The following is a 17,772-nucleotide window of genomic DNA, read 5'->3' as shown; positions in this document are numbered from 1 at the left end:
TAAGTAATACACAATAATCCAGTAGAGATCTTGTCAATGACCAAGTTGTATGTGTGATGTAAATGCTACCTCCAAAATTGCAAGATAATGCAGTTTAAGCACGAATAAATTTTATTCTGTAGGTTAAAAGAAATAGTTATTTTTCAACAACAAGGTGTTCGAAATCTTAAACACTAAAATTATACGTAATCATAGTCGAATATTAGGAAACAACTTTATCTCATGTCTATTTTTTTTACTTTATATTGAAAACGTTTCTACTGTGTGTTTTGCCTTAAGGTCTGATAAATTTGGTATGGACAATATTTCTATCCTAGCAATTCAAATTACTTTAGGATCATCTACTGTAGCCAAACTCCAGAATATTTCATGGAGAACAAACGAGTTGTTGCTGTTGTTTTGAATTAAGCACAAAGCTACACAATGGGCTATCTGTGCTCTGCTCACCATGGGTAGGGAAACCCGGTTTTTAACGTTGGAATTCCGCAGACATACCGCTGAGCCACTGTGGGCGAACAAATGAAAACATATTTTTATACAATATATTTTTATTTTTATCAGGAAATTATACAAAAAATGGTGATACAAAATAAACTTGCTGTACGATATAAAAGCTCCTTGCATTTGTATTTCTTAAGTTTTATGAACGCCATATTAAAACTGAACTATTATATATCTTACGTAAGAATTGTTTAAATCTTATTTTTCCTTGCATTTATTATTTTAAAATATTTTACTTGACATGTTAATTATGGTAAAAAAATTGAAATTTTGAAATGTATTGAATACATAATCATTAAATTTCTTTTCCTTCAATTTATCGGAACCATTCTAGATTAAAATTAGAAATGGAAGTTATTATGATTTTTCTTTCTTTCCACTAATAGCAGCACATGTTCTATTCTAAGCCTACGCTTCTTTTTCTAAAAAAGAAGCTTTAATTCATTCTCTGTTTACTTTAAGATGTAGCCTATTTTCTATGTAAAATTATCAGATGGTGGTATTGATTTCAATATTTCTCCAAAGTATATCTGTTTTCGTTTCTTATACATATTGAATAAAAGAGTATATGAACCCTAAAGAAGTAATATAATGACAAATATTTACTGTGGATGGAAAATATATGTTTCATTTTTTAAAAAAGTTCATAATTTGATGTTTTATTTATTAAATTTACGTTTTCCTGCCCTGAGTTTCTCATTAAAATAGTTTTAATTCATAACTTTCTTTATTAGTACAAGCTATATTATCAATTTGAAACATTTCTAATGATTTTCTTAAATACTTTGTAACTATGTCTTTTAAGAGAAAGGTTAGGAAATGTAATATTATGTGTTTTTAGTAGAGTAGTTACTACAGTGAAAACAAAAGAAATCCGCACTGTATCAAAGTAAAAGTAATGGAAGTTCGTGAACACTTTGTAACTAAATATTCCATAGAAAGTTTCATATCATTGTGCTTCTTTTGGTAAGAACGATGCATAAATTGGACTTTACCCTTACCATATATCATATCAATGTGATAGTCTTTACTGTCTTATCTTATCTGACTGCACAAATATTTTATTGCTTAAATTTACATTACTAAGGTACAACGAGGACCACCAACTCTTAAAGAGATATCTGTGCTAGTGGAAGATGGCACTAACTCTAAACCAGCCGGTTGGTTAGAGTAACAAGAATGAAATAAGGATTCAGAGTTTAACATCAGAACAAGCAATAGCATCTTTAAGGGAGTTAATTTTATACTTTCGGCTAAAAATTCGATGACATTCAGTTGCTATAAACTTCTAGATCTACTTCCCTCGCATTTATTATGTTATGTTTGCTGGAATACGTAACTATTCACATACACATATATATGTATATATGTAAATAAAATCATCTATGAATCTTTTCTCTTAGCTTTATCTTTACATTTCAGCTAAATTATCCACAACTATATACTAATAAAATATGATGTACAATTTACTATAATCCAGAAGGCGTAATACTTCTCTTTATTTCTATAAACTGTAAAATACAACTAAAATACACAAGTAATTTCTAAATTTGGTAGCGTAGATAGCACGAATATAATGTTTCTCTGTTGTTCAACGATAATTTTACGGAGTTATGATGCTAAAAGCCTGGGTTCGATTCCTTGCGATGGACAACGGTAGATAGCTCTTGTGTAGTTGTACGCTAAAACAATAACAACGAATATAGTAACTCAAAAATTCAATGATGAGGTGAGTTTCAAACTACACATAGTTTCGTTTATTTTTTTCGATTTTAGTTTTTTTCAGTTTAATAATTATATTAGAAGTAAGTAACATAAGAGTTTTGTTCCAGTTGTTATTTTTTATTCGCTTTGCCCTATAAAAATTATAAATCCTTAATACGTTTTAACATGATAAATAATAAGTAAAGTTACAGTTTTTAATTTTTGATTCTCTGTTACATAAACTTCAGCGGTTAACAGAAACTGATAGTTTAATGTTAACAGTTCCTGAGGAAACAAAATTTTTAAATAATTAATACCGTTGTAATGTCATTTTAAATATTATTTAAATAGTTATTTACATCAGCTTCTGGTAAACTCACTTATTAAAACTAATTTTAATAATTTGTTATTTGTGAAACTTGTATAGTCTCATATGGCATTTTTGTGATTTTGCCCTTTCTGACAAGAACATTCGAATCGATGTTATGCATAGTAGAGTGTCATGTTATGGACCAAATGAAAAATATCATATCCTTAACCAGTAAATATAAATATTTTATTTAATAATTTGAGCTAACTATATAACAAAGGATCCTATTATGGACCAAATGAAAAACATGATATCCTTAACCCGTAAAAATAAATATTTTGTTTTATAATTTGAGCTAACTGTATAGCAGAGAATCCTATTATGGACCAAATAAAAATAACTGTATAGCAGAGAATCCTATTATGGACCAAATAAAAATATTATGTTCTTAACCCGTAAAATAAATATTTTATTTAATACTTTGAGCTAACTGCATAGGAGAGGATCCTATTACGAACTAGACTAATGTTAGTGTTTAAATGCTTTATTAATTGTAGATTACTGACAATACATATATGTGACCTCTACACTTCCTTTTTTGGGGAGGCAGTGGCTCTCAAAGTGTGGTGCGCGAATTACTGATGGTTCGGGAGAGTCCTTCAAGTGGGCTGGGAGCTGGTCCAAAATACAAGTCACTGACGCGTAAAGCCACGGACAAAGAAGGGCATACAAGGTGGTTTATTGACGAAAAGGTTTGAGAACCACTATTTAGGGTATTACTAAAGATATTCACTTCTTCCTAGCTTTCCTATCTTCAAGAAATCTCTAGATCACTGAAGAATCCTTTTGCTGTCACACAGTCATATCCATGTTAATTGAGAATTGTTTCAAGAAAATATTGAAAACATTTATAAATACAAAAGATCAATAATCATGCGAACTTAAAGGAATTAACATAGAATTTTGAAAACTCTCAAGGTTTGAGGCTTATTAGTGGAAAGAAATAAAGAAGATATTACGAAATGAAGCAATGGCGATTAGGAGACTTCTAATTTTGGTTAGAAAACTTCGTTAAGTCCCTGAAAACAAACTATTTTTTCTGCTGTTTTGAATTTCGCGCAAAGCTACATGAGACCAATTTGCACTAGTCGTTCCTAATTTTAGCGGTATAAGACTAGAGGAAAAGCAGTCAGTCATCACCACCTACACTCAACTCTTGCGCTACTCTTTTACGAACGAATAGTGGAATTAACTGTAACTGCTGAAAGGCGCACGTGTTTGGTGTGACGGGGATTCGAACCCGCGATTCTCAGACTTAGATTCAAGCACCGCAACCACTTGGCCATTCTTCTGGTGCGCAACTCCAACTGCTATTACAATTTTCGTGTTAAAACAATTGCTTGTCAACTTTATGGTTTAGCTTATGTATATACTTATTTTTTTTTTAATAACCAGTTTTAAAAGAAGTTATGTATTACTTGTATGAAATACCTGCGACTATTATTTTGTATTAGTGACTGACTCTTGGTTGAGGAACATTTTACAATAGTTGGGTTTTATATTTGCGAATACGATGCAATTCACTACTTTATAAAACCTTTAAAAATCCTCTGCTGAAATCTTTCTATTTTGCTTTTGTAACCTAACGACAGTTATAAACATTAGAAATGTAAATGTCTATAAACCAGTTAGTGAAACGATATGCTAATTTTTAGTTAGTAGAACGTTATCAGCTTTGAATGAATTATTTATTGATGCTATTGGGTCAGCGCTTTAGGGCGCTTGACTCGCAATCTGAGCCGTGGGGGTGTTAAAACGTAAGGGTCAATCCCACTATTCGTTGGTAGAAGAGTAACCCAAGAGTTGGCGGTGAGTTGTTATGACCAACATCCTTCCCTCTCCTCTTTCACTGACAAACAAGGGAGACGGTTAGCGCAGATAGCTCTCGTGTAGTTTTGCGCGAAATTCAATAGCAAACGGACAATACTTGTACTATTTAACAGTTTACCCTACTGGAGACAAACTGTGGCATTTTGATGAATGTAGAAATAATAAAAGTTATAGCTGGTAAATGAAACAAATAATGAATCATTTACTTGCACTATTGAACAGAATCCTGATAAACATAGAAATTATTTCAAAAATCGCTGAAGAGAAAATCCTGTTATGAGATGCGTGAAAAAAATAAGTGGATAGAGTTAGGTAAGAAGAAAAGTGTTGAATTTTCGTGCAAATATACTCGAGGACTATCTTTATTACTTGTTCCTAATTCTGAATGATAAACTAAAAAAAAGGCACTATTGGATATTAATCACCGCCCACTCTTGGGCTATTGTTTAACAATAAATGATGGGATCAATCGTCACATTATAACACCGCCATGGCTGAAGAGGCAAACATTTTTGGCGACAAGTTTTGATAGCGAAACCGGAGGATTTCAAGTCGGGGAATCTTAAGCACCAGACCACTATTGTAAGATACAGTTATTATATTGTTATATAAATGTATGGTGAAAGTAATTTTAATATATCATATTTCATTTGTGGCAGTGATCATATTAATAGAAGCAAGGGCGCTCGCTACGGGAGCGGTGGGCTGCGAGTAGTAATCTCCATAGCTATTCGACTATTCGAACAAATTTTCAGTTTTTATTCGGCCAAAATAAAAAGCAGGAAACATGGTATTTCGGGCAACTTTTACCTTTATTCTGTAAAAACTGGTAGCAGAAGTTTATTACTCATAACCACATTGGGGCAAAGACTGTACAACTCACCCCTCAGAAAAATCCCCCGATACGCCCGTGACTGCAACCGACATCGTGTCTTTCTCTATAATTATAATTAAGTGAACGTTTTACATAGTCATGGCATCTCGAATAATAACTGTCATAATTTGTGGATCACATTTTATGATCTCGTGCAGAGATTAAGGTAAGAAACTTAATAAAATTTGACGTTTGAGAGACATTTTTTTTTTAAAGTAATAGTGAGAGAAGGTGAAATTCCGAGTATTTAGCGTTTGCTTGGTTTCTCTTAATGTGAATAATGAAAGGTATAAATAGTTACGCTAGTTTAAATCGTATAATAATGCTTAAAGTATCCAGTAACTCTCTAACATTTTTTCTTCAATTTCCTCACACTGTACTTGATGAAAATTAAAAAAACACTTTCGGGTATTTGAGCAAAGTTACATGGAGTTTATCTGCAATGACTGTATCTGATTTTGAAATAATGAACTAGAGGGAATACAGCTAGTCAAAAGTACCTACCAACACTTATTCGGCTATCCTAATCGAATGGTAGGATTTGACTATCGCTCTTATAACGTATTCTCGGCCCCGAAGTCCGAAGCGCAATTTTGCAGCAACGAGACGCAAACATAGGATCATCGGATTCAAAGTCCGACGCGTTAATTTTTAAGCTATTCTTAACCAAAACAGCATCATATTTTTGAACGACGTTTTAAAACGTACATCAATTTGTTAAAACTTGCAGTAAAGTAAGATTATAATCACTATTCAACAATAAAAAGTAATCAACGAAACGTGTTGACCAAGGTTAACCACACTTTATACAAACAACATGCCAGTTTCTGCGGGTCTTTTAGAACTTTCCTCAATCGTCCATCGTATTTAGTTTGATGTCATGATTATGCTGTCCAAACGACTAAACTTCTACTGTCAAAAGCTTCTGTGAAGGACAGCGAGTTACAACATAGAACAAGGTCTAAAGTGACTTCCGTATCTCCAGTTTATTTGGTCATCTGTCTTATGAAATAAACCACTGACGTGAAGATGTTATTGGAAGCTTTTGATCCTTTATAAGTTTCAAATCCTTTTTAGTAGGTTTTACTATATTAAGTGAAATATTAAGCTCTAACTCAAAAGCTTCGCGAATTGTAGTATTTCTTGAGTAATTATAATTTTCATTTTGCGAAGGAGAGCACTGCTTGGGATTGGTGTCGAGTGTAGCTTAGGAGTCACTTGTCATCACAAAGGCTTTGCGAAAGAGCTTCTATTTTCTAAGTTATATATATAAGAAACTTTCTTTAAAAAACAACAACAATATATATATACTTCTCTACCCAGAGGTGTCACGTCAGCATCACAGTATCTAACGATCGGGAATGCGTTATGAAACATACATACATAGGCGGTGAGCAAACCGGCTGTACCTCCACAACTTAGATCTCTGGCGAGCGTCAATATATTAACGTAACTAAATCATTTAAGATTGTCCCATGTGTGTCTTGAAATTGCTATTTTATTCTTCATATGGACTTCATACTTAAGCGTTTGTAGAATAATATATCTCTGTGTCGTTAAAGCTGCATAATGCGCTATATGTGCTGTGTCCACGGTTAGTATCGAAACCCGATTTTTAGCGCTATAAGTCCCCAGACTAACAGCTGAGTTAACGTGCGCTTGTGAAAGTTTAGGTTAAGCTTTAAAATTTTATGCTAAAATTATGTTATTATATGGTTTATTCAAGGATTGAACGAAGAGAAAATTTCGTTATGTGTTAAGCAAACTAAATTCATTGTTTGAAGATTAAACTAATGTTAAGATTTTTTATAAACAAACGTTCTTACTTGATTTACATTTGAAGTAAACTGTGGTTTAAAATTTGCACTGTGTATGATGCATACACTTAAAGTTTAATAAAATGTAAACAAATGTTCTAAATTTTCTGTAACGAGTGGCTTAAGAAGTTTAACAAGAAAAAATAACGTTTCGAGTTTTAACTAAAACCCAGATTTTTCTCTTAAGTGTAAAACTTTACACATGGTAATAAAAGTATCGGGTCTTATACAATGTCTAGAATTTTCTATTATGTTTAATATAACCGTTTACACAAACAAAGAATAATCTCAGTCTTAGGCAATGTTCAGAGTCTTCTATCACATATAATGTTCACATAAGGAAAGTTAAGTCTAATTTCTCACTACTTATGAGTATGGAGCTCTAAACCATTTTGTTTTCCTTCTATTGCCAAAGTTTATTTGACACCCACAAGCTTATGCCTACGTGAAGCTGGTCAAGAAACAGGCGGAACAATTTACTGGTGTAATGCTAACGACTTCATCATTAATATCAAGTTGACTGACCTTGAAATATTTTCTGTATGACTGTCTCGTTTCTTGCTCTTTGTACTATGCGTTTTGGAATTTTTGTTGTAATAGCTTAGGTAACTTGAATATTCAACAAAATTAACTTTATATTTGTTTTAGGAAAAATTGCAGGGCACGTGTTTTATGGGTAGGACGTGGCCTAGTGTCAGCGTTTTCAGACTGTGAATCTGAGAGTTTAAATTTCGTGACTTCTTACCGCAAAAACGCGCTTCCCACTTTCGAGTCAAGGGTCATATCGTGTCGTGATCAAGTTCTACTATTCGTTCAGACAAGAGTAGCCTAAAAGTTAGTTTTGGGTGTTGCTGACTAGTTATATTCCTTCTAATCTATCAGTTTAAATAGATTACAATATTGACAAATCCGAATCTGTATATATACCACAGTTGAAAATAATGTAGCAAACCTAAGTTACAAAGAAATATAATGCTTTGCAAGTTATTTTCTTCATTTCAGACCTGGGATAGATATCCATTGGATTTTTGGAAGCTAAGATGAGTTGGATACATATTATTATTTCTGTAAAAGAACAAAAAACAATCGAAATGTTTAATATAATAATTCTTTCTTTAGGTCTTCTAAAGAAAGAGAAAAAACGACTGGTTATCAAAGATTTACACTGTGGATGGTATTCATACACGTTTCTTTAAATTATAACTCTCTAGCATTCACATAAACTGAAATATGCTTAAATAAATTAACAGTTGTGGTTTACATGTTGGTTTCTCGTAGATTGCGAGTTGTCACGTGAATCACAGGTATGTTTATGCTACAATAGCCATCCCCATTAAAACAGGTTTTAAATTACACATCGATATTGAAAAGCAGAAATAATTAAGTGATGAACTGCGGTCTTCCAAAACGGAAACGTTGTGTAAATAAATACACGTCACAGACACATTGTGGTTTATGCGTTTAAAATACAGAGAGTCGTTCGGCCAGTATGGTATTAGTTCATACTGGATTTATTCATGGTAATAAATGTGAAGAAGTGGTGCTTGCTATTGCATGTGTCCACTCTCAATGATTTCGGTATAAAAAAGGCCTAAGAAGCCAACGAACAAAGATATCGCTACCGATTTTAAAGAATCTTTGTTTAGAACTAATAAAAAAATACGTCAAACTATACGAAAAGTAGTTTTGACTTCCCTGATATTTTTTTAAAGTTTCAAGCATCATTATTAAAGAACAATGACCAAAGGAAGATTAAGCTATACTTTCAGAACAAAATTACGTATAAACTACACACTTTGGTGTTGTGTGATACAAAGACAAGTAGTTAGAGTTACTTAGACTTGCAACTCCAGGAGGCTCTCATGGAACTATTTTTCTCTCAAATCATCCACGTAACGTTTCGAATTTTTGCATCATTATTGATTTTCGTTATATTAATGATCTTTATTTTTGTTTCTCTATATTCCAGTAATAACGTGTTTTTTTCTATACCTTAGTAACACGGTATTATGATCTATATTTCAGAAACAACGTATTATACACTATACGTCAATAACAACTTATTATGTTCTATACTTCAGTAACAAAATATTATGATATATAATTAAAAATAATGTATTATACCCCGTGCTTCATTAATAACATACTTTAGTAACAAACTAGGAATGATATATGCACAGAATAACTTTTGATAATCTGAGCTGATAGTGCTTAGTCTGGATCAAAATAAGGCAACAATCCACAAGGGCATATCTCAATAAATTTTCCTGACACAATACAACTGATGATTCTGTTGGTTATAAAATTTATTATTATTATTATTTTACAAACTATCGGAAAAAGTAAAAAATATACGAATAGGAAATTTATAATTAAACTTTGTCTTAAAAATGGTTCTTCTGTCAACATCTACTGAAACGACTAGATTTACGAAGCAAATTAGCATCAAAAATCAGAATGAAACGTTTTAATCTCTAGAAGTCTATACTAGAACAGATGCAGACGTTTCCAGAAAAAAACAAAAACATATACCTCACTTGGAGTAGAAATATCTTTCACTATTCCCTGTTTATCTTCCTTAAGAAAGTGCTGTTTTTTGCACCCGTTTTGAATGGTTATTTACCTCTAGGTTATCAAGTACAAGTGTTTTAAGGTGAAGGTCATGTAACGTATTTACTCACAAGGTCAGTCTGTTGTAATCTCAATACAAAGGACGTTACAGTATGATGGTTTTAGATGAAAATTTATAGCCTGTTAAGTAATTTTTACACGATTATTTTTTGTATTTATGATTGAATATTTTAATTATCCTAAAAGTTTTTTCTTAATGCTTCATACAGTGAAGTATGAATGTTTGAAAGCTATATGTATTACGTTATTTATAAGAACTAACAATTAAACTGCTGCAGTTCTAGCAGGAAAACTGAACATTACTTGACTATCTATATGAGGGTTAGACGCACTCTGAATAACCCTTTTTTATTGTTTGTTTCTTTTATAATTTTATAAAGTGTTATCGGCATATAGTTTTTGAGGTGATGGACTGAAAGAGTGTGTGTGTGTTTTTTTATAGCAAAGCCACATCGGGCTATCTGCTCAGCCCACAGAGGGGAATCGAATCCCTGATTGTAGCGTAGTAAATCTGAAGACATACCGCTGTACTAGCGAGGGGCAACTGAAAGAGAGACTGCTAAGCAGAAGCACTGACTACTAACTCTTAGGCTAGTATTTTCTAAATAGTAGGATTTAACTATCACTCTTATAGAGCACTCAGGACGCCAGAAAGCGGGATTTTTTTTTTTTTTAAGTAATGGGAAGCAAATAAAGAATTCTAGAATTTATACCACAGACAAACTAAACTATAGACCATGCTATTTGTATTTAAATAGTCTGTTTAACAAGCAATTTTTCTGTAATAAATAATAGGCTTCAAAATGTTCTACCATCATAAGCCTTGTATTACTGAATTATGTTTTAATAACACTACTTTAAGCGAGCACACGGTGACTGGATTCTGTGCTTATTATGAAGAAATTATTGGAGTTTTTTTCCCATATTTTCAAATACAACTGCCCTGTTGTAATTGTTCAAGGAACGCTTATTTATTTTTGAATTTCGCTCAAAGCTACACGAAAAGTATCTGTGCTAGCTGCTCCTAATTTAGCAATGTAAGACTAGACGGAAGGCAGCTAGTCATCACCACCCATCTCCAACTCTTGGGCTACTCTTTTATCAACGAATAGTAGAAGTGACCGTTACTATATAACGCCTCCACGGCTGAAAGGGCGAGCATGTTTGTTGCGACGGGGATTCGAACCCGCAACCCTTATATTACGAGTCGAATGCCTCAATCACCTGGCCATACCGGGCCTTCAAAGAATGTTAATCAAGGTAAAAAAGTATTGCCATAAGCCTTAAGCTAAATAAAAAAGAAAAGAAAAGGAAATTCATGTAGTCATAGATAATAACAGTTTATGCCTAAACGTTTTACTATTTAAAAATGTCTAATTCTGGTGATGTGTTTTACAACTTTAAAATGTTTAAGTCTACTGTTGTGGTTTACCCCGATGAATCAGCGTTGAATTCCCGGACTTACAATACTAAAATCCGAGGTTTTATTACCCGCGGTGAAGAGAACGCAGTGGCTTATCTTTGGGTTAAAAGTAACAGCGACTACCACCTAAAATTCTTCGTACTGTTGTCGTGTTTTATTACCTTAACACTTGTTTGTTTTGCTGCTATGTTCTATCACTTTAAGAGTTTTAACTCCACAGCAGAGTTTATCACTTCATTATTTTAATTCTATATTTGATTTACTGCTTTAAAATGTTTTATTTTGCAGGCGCTGTTGTTGTTGTTTAAGCGCAAAATTACATAATTATTTGCTCTGTTCATCGCGGGCGACCGAATCTCGGATTTTAACATTGCAAGTTCGTAAACTTACAACTGGCTCGCTAGGAGATATTTTAATATCGTAGTTTATCACCTTAATGTTTTCATACTACTTATTTGATTATGATGTAAACTTAATTTAACTCTACTGTTAGGATAGCGGTAAGTTTAGGGCCTTATAAATATAAGATTCGGGGCTCAATTCGGTTGATACAACATATAGTTTGTTTGTTTGTTTGTTTGTTTGTTTGTTTTGAATTTCGCACAAAGTTACTCGAAGGCTATCTGTGCTAGTCGTCCCTAATTAAGTAGTGTAAGACTAGAGGAAAGGCAGCTAGTCATCAGCACCCACCGCCAACTCTTGGGCTACTCTTTTACCAACGAAAAGTAGGATTGACCATCACATTATAACGCGCCCACGGCTGAAAGGGCTAGCATGTTTGGCGCGACGGGGATGCGAACATGCGACACTCAGATTACGATTCGCACGCCTTAACACGCTTGGCCACAACGTATAGTCCAATATGTTTTGCTATAAAATAATCAATCAGTCAATTACTATTTTAAAATTCGGCTGCTATATTCTACTGCTTTAAAAGTTTTCAATTTCTTACTCTGTTTTATTGCTTTACATTAAAAAAAAATTCTACTGTGTTTTACTGCTTTAACATTTTTAGCTTCTGCTACTGTATTGTATTGCTTTAAAATATTGTCGTGTTTTACTACACTCAAACAGCAGTAAAACGCAGCTTTAAAAGTTTTAATTCTACTAATGTATTTTACTGATATAAATTTTTAAATTGTATTATTGTATTTTACTACTTTAAAATTTTTAATTTTGCTCTAACAGACTTATTTTATTTTTTTTTGTAAATTAAAGGCTTCTGGTTTCAATATGTTACTTTTGAGCTTCGCCATTTTTCAAACATTCAATTATGTATTTTACCTAGTATTTTGATTTAAAGGTACAGACTTCATGTGAGTAGTCTTTTAAACATGGTTTGTAACGCAAATAAGAAAAGAATTATGAAAACGGAAAGTTCCAAGAGTTATAGTAAATATACATACGTATATATATATATATATATACGGAGTTAATATAATTATTTTCGTATTCAATTTTTAATACGTATATAGATACAATACTAAAAATCTATAGAGTTATCTAGTTTGCAAGCACTATTATTTATGTGTTTTGATGAGACGAAGTCAAGATAATTGGCCACAAAAGTTCTAAGTTGAAAGTTGAAAGGGTTGTTTGTTTGCTTGTTGTTATACACAAAACTACTCAATTGGCTACTATTATTTTAGCGTTATAAGCTTTCAGACTTATTGCTGAACCATTGAGGGCTACATAATATGTGTATTATTGAGAGATTTAAAAGATATAATAATACAGATGAAAGTTATATATATAACCATTTATTTAGCATCGTATGTTCTCTTAAAACAGTAGAAAATTTTTCATTTTACATAGCCACTGTTATTGAATATAATATATTCTTGGTATAAACAAACTAACTACTGAAGAAAGTATTCAGAACTCTTAATATCTAGACAATATCAGTAAATGTTCTGCTTTTAAAAACATGCATTTGATATTAGGATTATATCTTATTATACTGAAATACTCCACCCGTATTCTTTAAGACACTAAAAAGATGCACATTGAAAAAGTGGGGAAACTGTGTATTAATTAACACTGTTAGTATAAGGCAAAAGAATCAATGTTGCGAGCAACGTTAATATGTTCTCTCTTTCTTTTCATATAACTATTTTTTTACTGCATATATCTATTGCTGATATAACTATGACATTAAATACAAATTAAAGCTCATTCCTGGACAGGCAGAAACAAAATATTATTTAGCTATCTATACCTTTCACAATGCTTCAAGGATGGAATGTGTCAACCACCGGATTGTTGGCTTTCTTGTGAATTCATATACGCTGTAATGCAGTTTCTACTTCTGGCAAAACTAGAGGAATAAGTGATGCTCTGACTTCAATGATTAAATACAACATTTATGTGTTATTTTGAAAACTTAAAATAGCCATGAGTCTTTTAGACTGGAAATGTCTGAAAGTGCACAATTTAAAATTCTATAGGATCACGCTGTCTGGTCGCATTTATATCTTACTCAGTAGAACTGAAACAGGTCTGTGCTCAGCAAAACCAAAACATCTCACTGCTTTAGATAGAATGGCCGCCACGCTGGCCATTCAACGTCGGCGGCCTCGTTATATTGTCTAGACAGGCTCAACCCTTTGAACCCATGCGGATGATGGGTGAGACCGGTCATCGCTTAACCGTCTCGAGCTGGCTGTTGTTAAGCAGGCAACACACAGAAGACCGTGAAAAAGTGAGCGTTCTCCGAGTCTGTGGAATTAAAAAAAGTTGTGAATATACGGTGATTGTTTGGTCTGAAAGACGTTAGAGCAGCAAGTTAGTAGAGGTAGCATTGTGGTGAATTGACCGTGATTTGGTTGAGGTTATCGGGTGATCACGTGAGCTGAAATCTGTCAGGATGTGAGCTCAAGTTCCAGTCAACCTGTGGTAGTCATATCAACGAAAATTAGGCGTGTAATTTCAAAACATGGATTTCCTTTAACACATCAGAACTATGGTAAAATTATGAATCGATAATTTACGAGAATGCCCTGATTCTTGGCTTGACATTACAAAATTTTTTGGTCACTCGTTGAAGTTATCATAATATGTGTCCGTATAAACAACACCAGAAGCTTAGCTGTAATACTGTGAGAACCTGAGCCATTTGTTGTTACTCGTTATGACGTCTCGCATGGTGTCTTCGACCCGTTCGTGTTTTTCCGACTCGGCCTAAATTACCGAAGAAGTTGGACTGTTGCCATATCTTCAACAAACAAGTAGCCTAGTAAAGAAAAACAGGTTAGTTCTGCTAGAACAACTGCATGTATTCTATACTTTCTGGTTATTGTGTAGAAAAAAAAAAAAAAAGAAAAGAAAGAGGGGACAACTGGTTTTTCGCATAACAAATATTATGGGTGTTTTTTCAGTATAATTGAATGATTTTAGTGGAAGAAATTATTGGTCTTTAACGACTTGTTAGCAATGAAAAGATTGCAATGCTGACGTATTATTTCCTTGTTAAAGAGTGAAAGATAGTTTTAGGTTAAATGACAACACATTTTACTCTATGGGTACGTAAACAACGAACCTAAATAAATGGTGATTATCAAATACAGATATATAAGATGAAAGCATTAACGGCTAAGTTATCATTTATACATCCTTCAATTATACAGGAACAAAATGTTGCAGCGATTTACTAACATATGATTATTTTCAGCGATATCATTGGAGTTCCAGATTCGTGACTCGCACTTTAACATTATTTTGTATAAATGAACTACAGTTTACTTCCACTTTTCTCCACGTGTTAAATTTCTCTTTTTCTTTCTTTATTAATTTAACGCTTTAATAGAACAAGAAAAACAAACTATTCCCAACTTGACCAGTTATAAGCTTTATTTCCACAAGTATGTTGCAAGTATATTCATTAACTGAACATGAAAGGGAGTGACTGATGCAATCAGTTTTCCATGTCTTGTAACGGGTAATAGTTTAAAGAATTACACCATACATGTAATATTTACTTTATAGAATCAAATATTATGAAAGTAAATAATCTATAGATTGATTGATTAATCGATTCCTATTAAAACACAAAAGACGCAATGAGTGTTTATATTATGAGAGTAGATATAAATCTCTGAGAAAATTTCAAGAGTTCTCTAAAAACAACTTTCACGTAGCAACGTCTTATAAACTATAAAAGAGCTGAAAAAAATTCATGTAGTTGATATAAAACATGTTATGATAACATTATGAACAAATATTAACGTCTCTGCGTAAATAATATTTCCCGTGTATGTACCCTGTACATAACAAACTATAGATGTTACATAAAACTTATTTTTGAAATTAAGCATAAAGCTACACAATGGGCTATCTGTGTTCTGACCACCACAACTATTGAAACCCAGTTTCTAGCCTTATAAATCTGCAGACATACAGATGTGCCACAGAGGGATAATATATAAAACAAACCTTTATATTAATAAATAATATAGAATTATCCTAATATATAACCTTTCATCCAACATGATAAAAACAAACAAGTTAGAGAGTTATCTAGTCTTTAGTTTGTATTATTTACATATAATGATATAACTTCTTGATAATGCTTTCAAACTTCTGGACAGAGGCAACTAACACGTAAAATATAATCAGAGTTGACAAGTGTTAGCTGTGCTAGGATATAAAATTGTATTGTGTGAAAGAAGTTGGAAGTCCGAACTAACTGTGAATTGCAATATACAAAACCTTATGTAATAAAATACTCGTTGTTATATTTATACGAATGTTGGCAACTTCAAAAACGAATTCGCATAAATTGTGGTCAAGGTTTTATATATATATATATAAAGTTCATACCGTCGTTCTCACCTTTGTTGATGTTCAACTGATATAAAGCTCGTATTGTTATCTTTACCTTTTTTGATGTACAACTCATATAAAGTTCATATTGCCATCCTTAACTTTGTTGATGTACAACCCGTATAAAGCTCATACTGTCGTCCTTACCTTTGTTGATGTAGTACTCATATAAAACTCGTAGTGTCGTCCTTATCTTTGTTGATGTAGTACTCATAAAACGTTCATACTATTGTCCTTATCTTTCTTGATGTAGTACTCATAAAACGTTCATACTATTGTCCTTATCTTTCTTGATGTAGTGCTCATAAAACGTTCATACTATTGTCCTTATCTTTGTTGATGTAGTACTCATAAAACGTTTATACTATTGTCCTTGTCTTTGTTGATGTAGTACTCATATAACGTTCACACTGTCGTCCTTATTTTTGTTGATGTACAAATAATTACGGAGAGTTTACGTTTTTGTCACATCATTACTAATACTTTTTGTCTAGTGCAAGTTAAACAAATATGGTTATGTGGGAGGCGCGATGTTTATCCATGTTGGCTTACATGTATGATAATTAGGTCTTCTTAGAGGCTACGTTTTGTTTCTTCTTCGTGTTACATGTCGGAGCTGTTTACTAAGACAAACCAGTGTTACATAAAGATTTGTTTGCTGCATTATGTGAGTCATGTTATCTCAGCATATTTATTTTTTATATAAAAAGAAAAGTAGAATGGACTAACAATAACAACATACATATTGAAACAAAGGTGAAAAAAAGGTTTCACCATTGAAACAAAGGTGAAAAAAACACTATCTGCCTTACACAGATAGCAGAATTTGATTGTAAAATGTGTTTCAATAAGACGAAAGCTAAAGCGACGAAGGACTTGTGCTATCAGTGTATGGCAGTTTGGCGACTATTTTTACCTTTGTTTCATCGTGAATGTATATATATATATATATATGGTGTCTAAATCATCAGTCATATAACATATCATAATAATTCCTACGACAATGTTTGTCTGAAACAGTCTACTTTTTACTTTATTTGTTAGAATTAAAAGCTTTCACTATAATAATGCTTTCTTACAGTTACAAAATGGACAGCAAATTACGTCGATAACACCATTCACAAACAGTATTAAAACCCACTCTATAAATTTATTCTTCGTGAAAGGTATTCATTTCTTTTTCTATTCAAATTCGTGACTTTTTTTTTTCATGTATTAAGTTGACTGGGCTTAATTGCAACTCTAATCGTCTTTCAAAATCCGTGATAACGAGAAACCCACTTGAAGTAAAAATGTGTCTCAGGACGTCTGATATGGGTATTAATATTTTTACCAAAATAAAGCAGAGAACAAATTTTCGACATCCTTAGGTCGAAATGTTGTTCTTTTCTTTATTTTGATAAAAGTGTTAATATCCATACTGGCCGTCCTGAGACACATTTTTTCTTTTAAGATATTTCATTTCATCTGTTTTTCTTTAAACTTTTCGTTAGTTTGATGAGTTGAATGGAAAACTCAAATAATGCTAAGACAAAAACACAAATGTTTATTTAGCACAAAGCTACATAGTGAACTAACTAGCTGTGCTCTATCAACCACAGTTATTGAAACCCGCTCCTTATTTGCGTAAGCTTGCAGACTTGCCGCTGAGCCACTGGATAGTTCTTGAGGGGATATTTTACGAATTTCATTACGAGGTGAATTTTCGTTGATATTAAGAATTAACGTTTCTATTAGTATTATTTTTTAAAATATCTTTATTATACGTAGTTGTTGATTACGTTTAATGTATTAGACATGT

General features: G+C 32.5%; 1 protein-coding gene and 1 long non-coding RNA gene across 9 annotated transcripts in view; one reads left to right on the top strand and one right to left on the bottom strand.

Moving 5' to 3' along the window:
• Positions 1-530: 530 nt before the first annotated feature.
• Positions 531-16,357, bottom strand: LOC143232710 (uncharacterized). Of its 3 annotated transcripts, none has more exons than XR_013017686.1 (3): positions 16,119-16,357; positions 13,369-14,382; positions 531-2,183 (listed from the first exon to the last, which is right to left on the bottom strand). It is a non-coding gene; the product is annotated as an uncharacterized LOC143232710 (long non-coding RNA). The 3 variants fall into 3 exon arrangements; XR_013017684.1 differs by lacking the exon at positions 16,119-16,357 and adding an exon at positions 14,805-14,941; XR_013017685.1 differs by lacking the exon at positions 16,119-16,357 and adding an exon at positions 14,689-14,831.
• The window catches only part of LOC143232703 (NGFI-A-binding protein homolog), a 248,833-nt gene continuing 244,503 nt past the window's right edge, over positions 13,443-17,772 (top strand). For all 6 annotated transcript variants that reach the window (XM_076468450.1, XM_076468449.1, XM_076468448.1 and 3 more), the window contains exon 1: positions 13,443-14,399. The gene's annotated coding sequence lies outside the window, so the exon portion shown is untranslated. The remainder of the gene's footprint in view (positions 14,400-17,772) is intronic.

This window comes from Tachypleus tridentatus, chromosome 11, assembly GCF_004210375.1.
Source record: "Tachypleus tridentatus isolate NWPU-2018 chromosome 11, ASM421037v1, whole genome shotgun sequence".
NCBI lineage: Eukaryota > Metazoa > Arthropoda > Merostomata > Xiphosura > Limulidae > Tachypleus > Tachypleus tridentatus.
The sequence above is the reverse complement of the archived record's forward strand: the minus strand, read 5'-3'. Positions and strand labels throughout refer to the sequence as shown.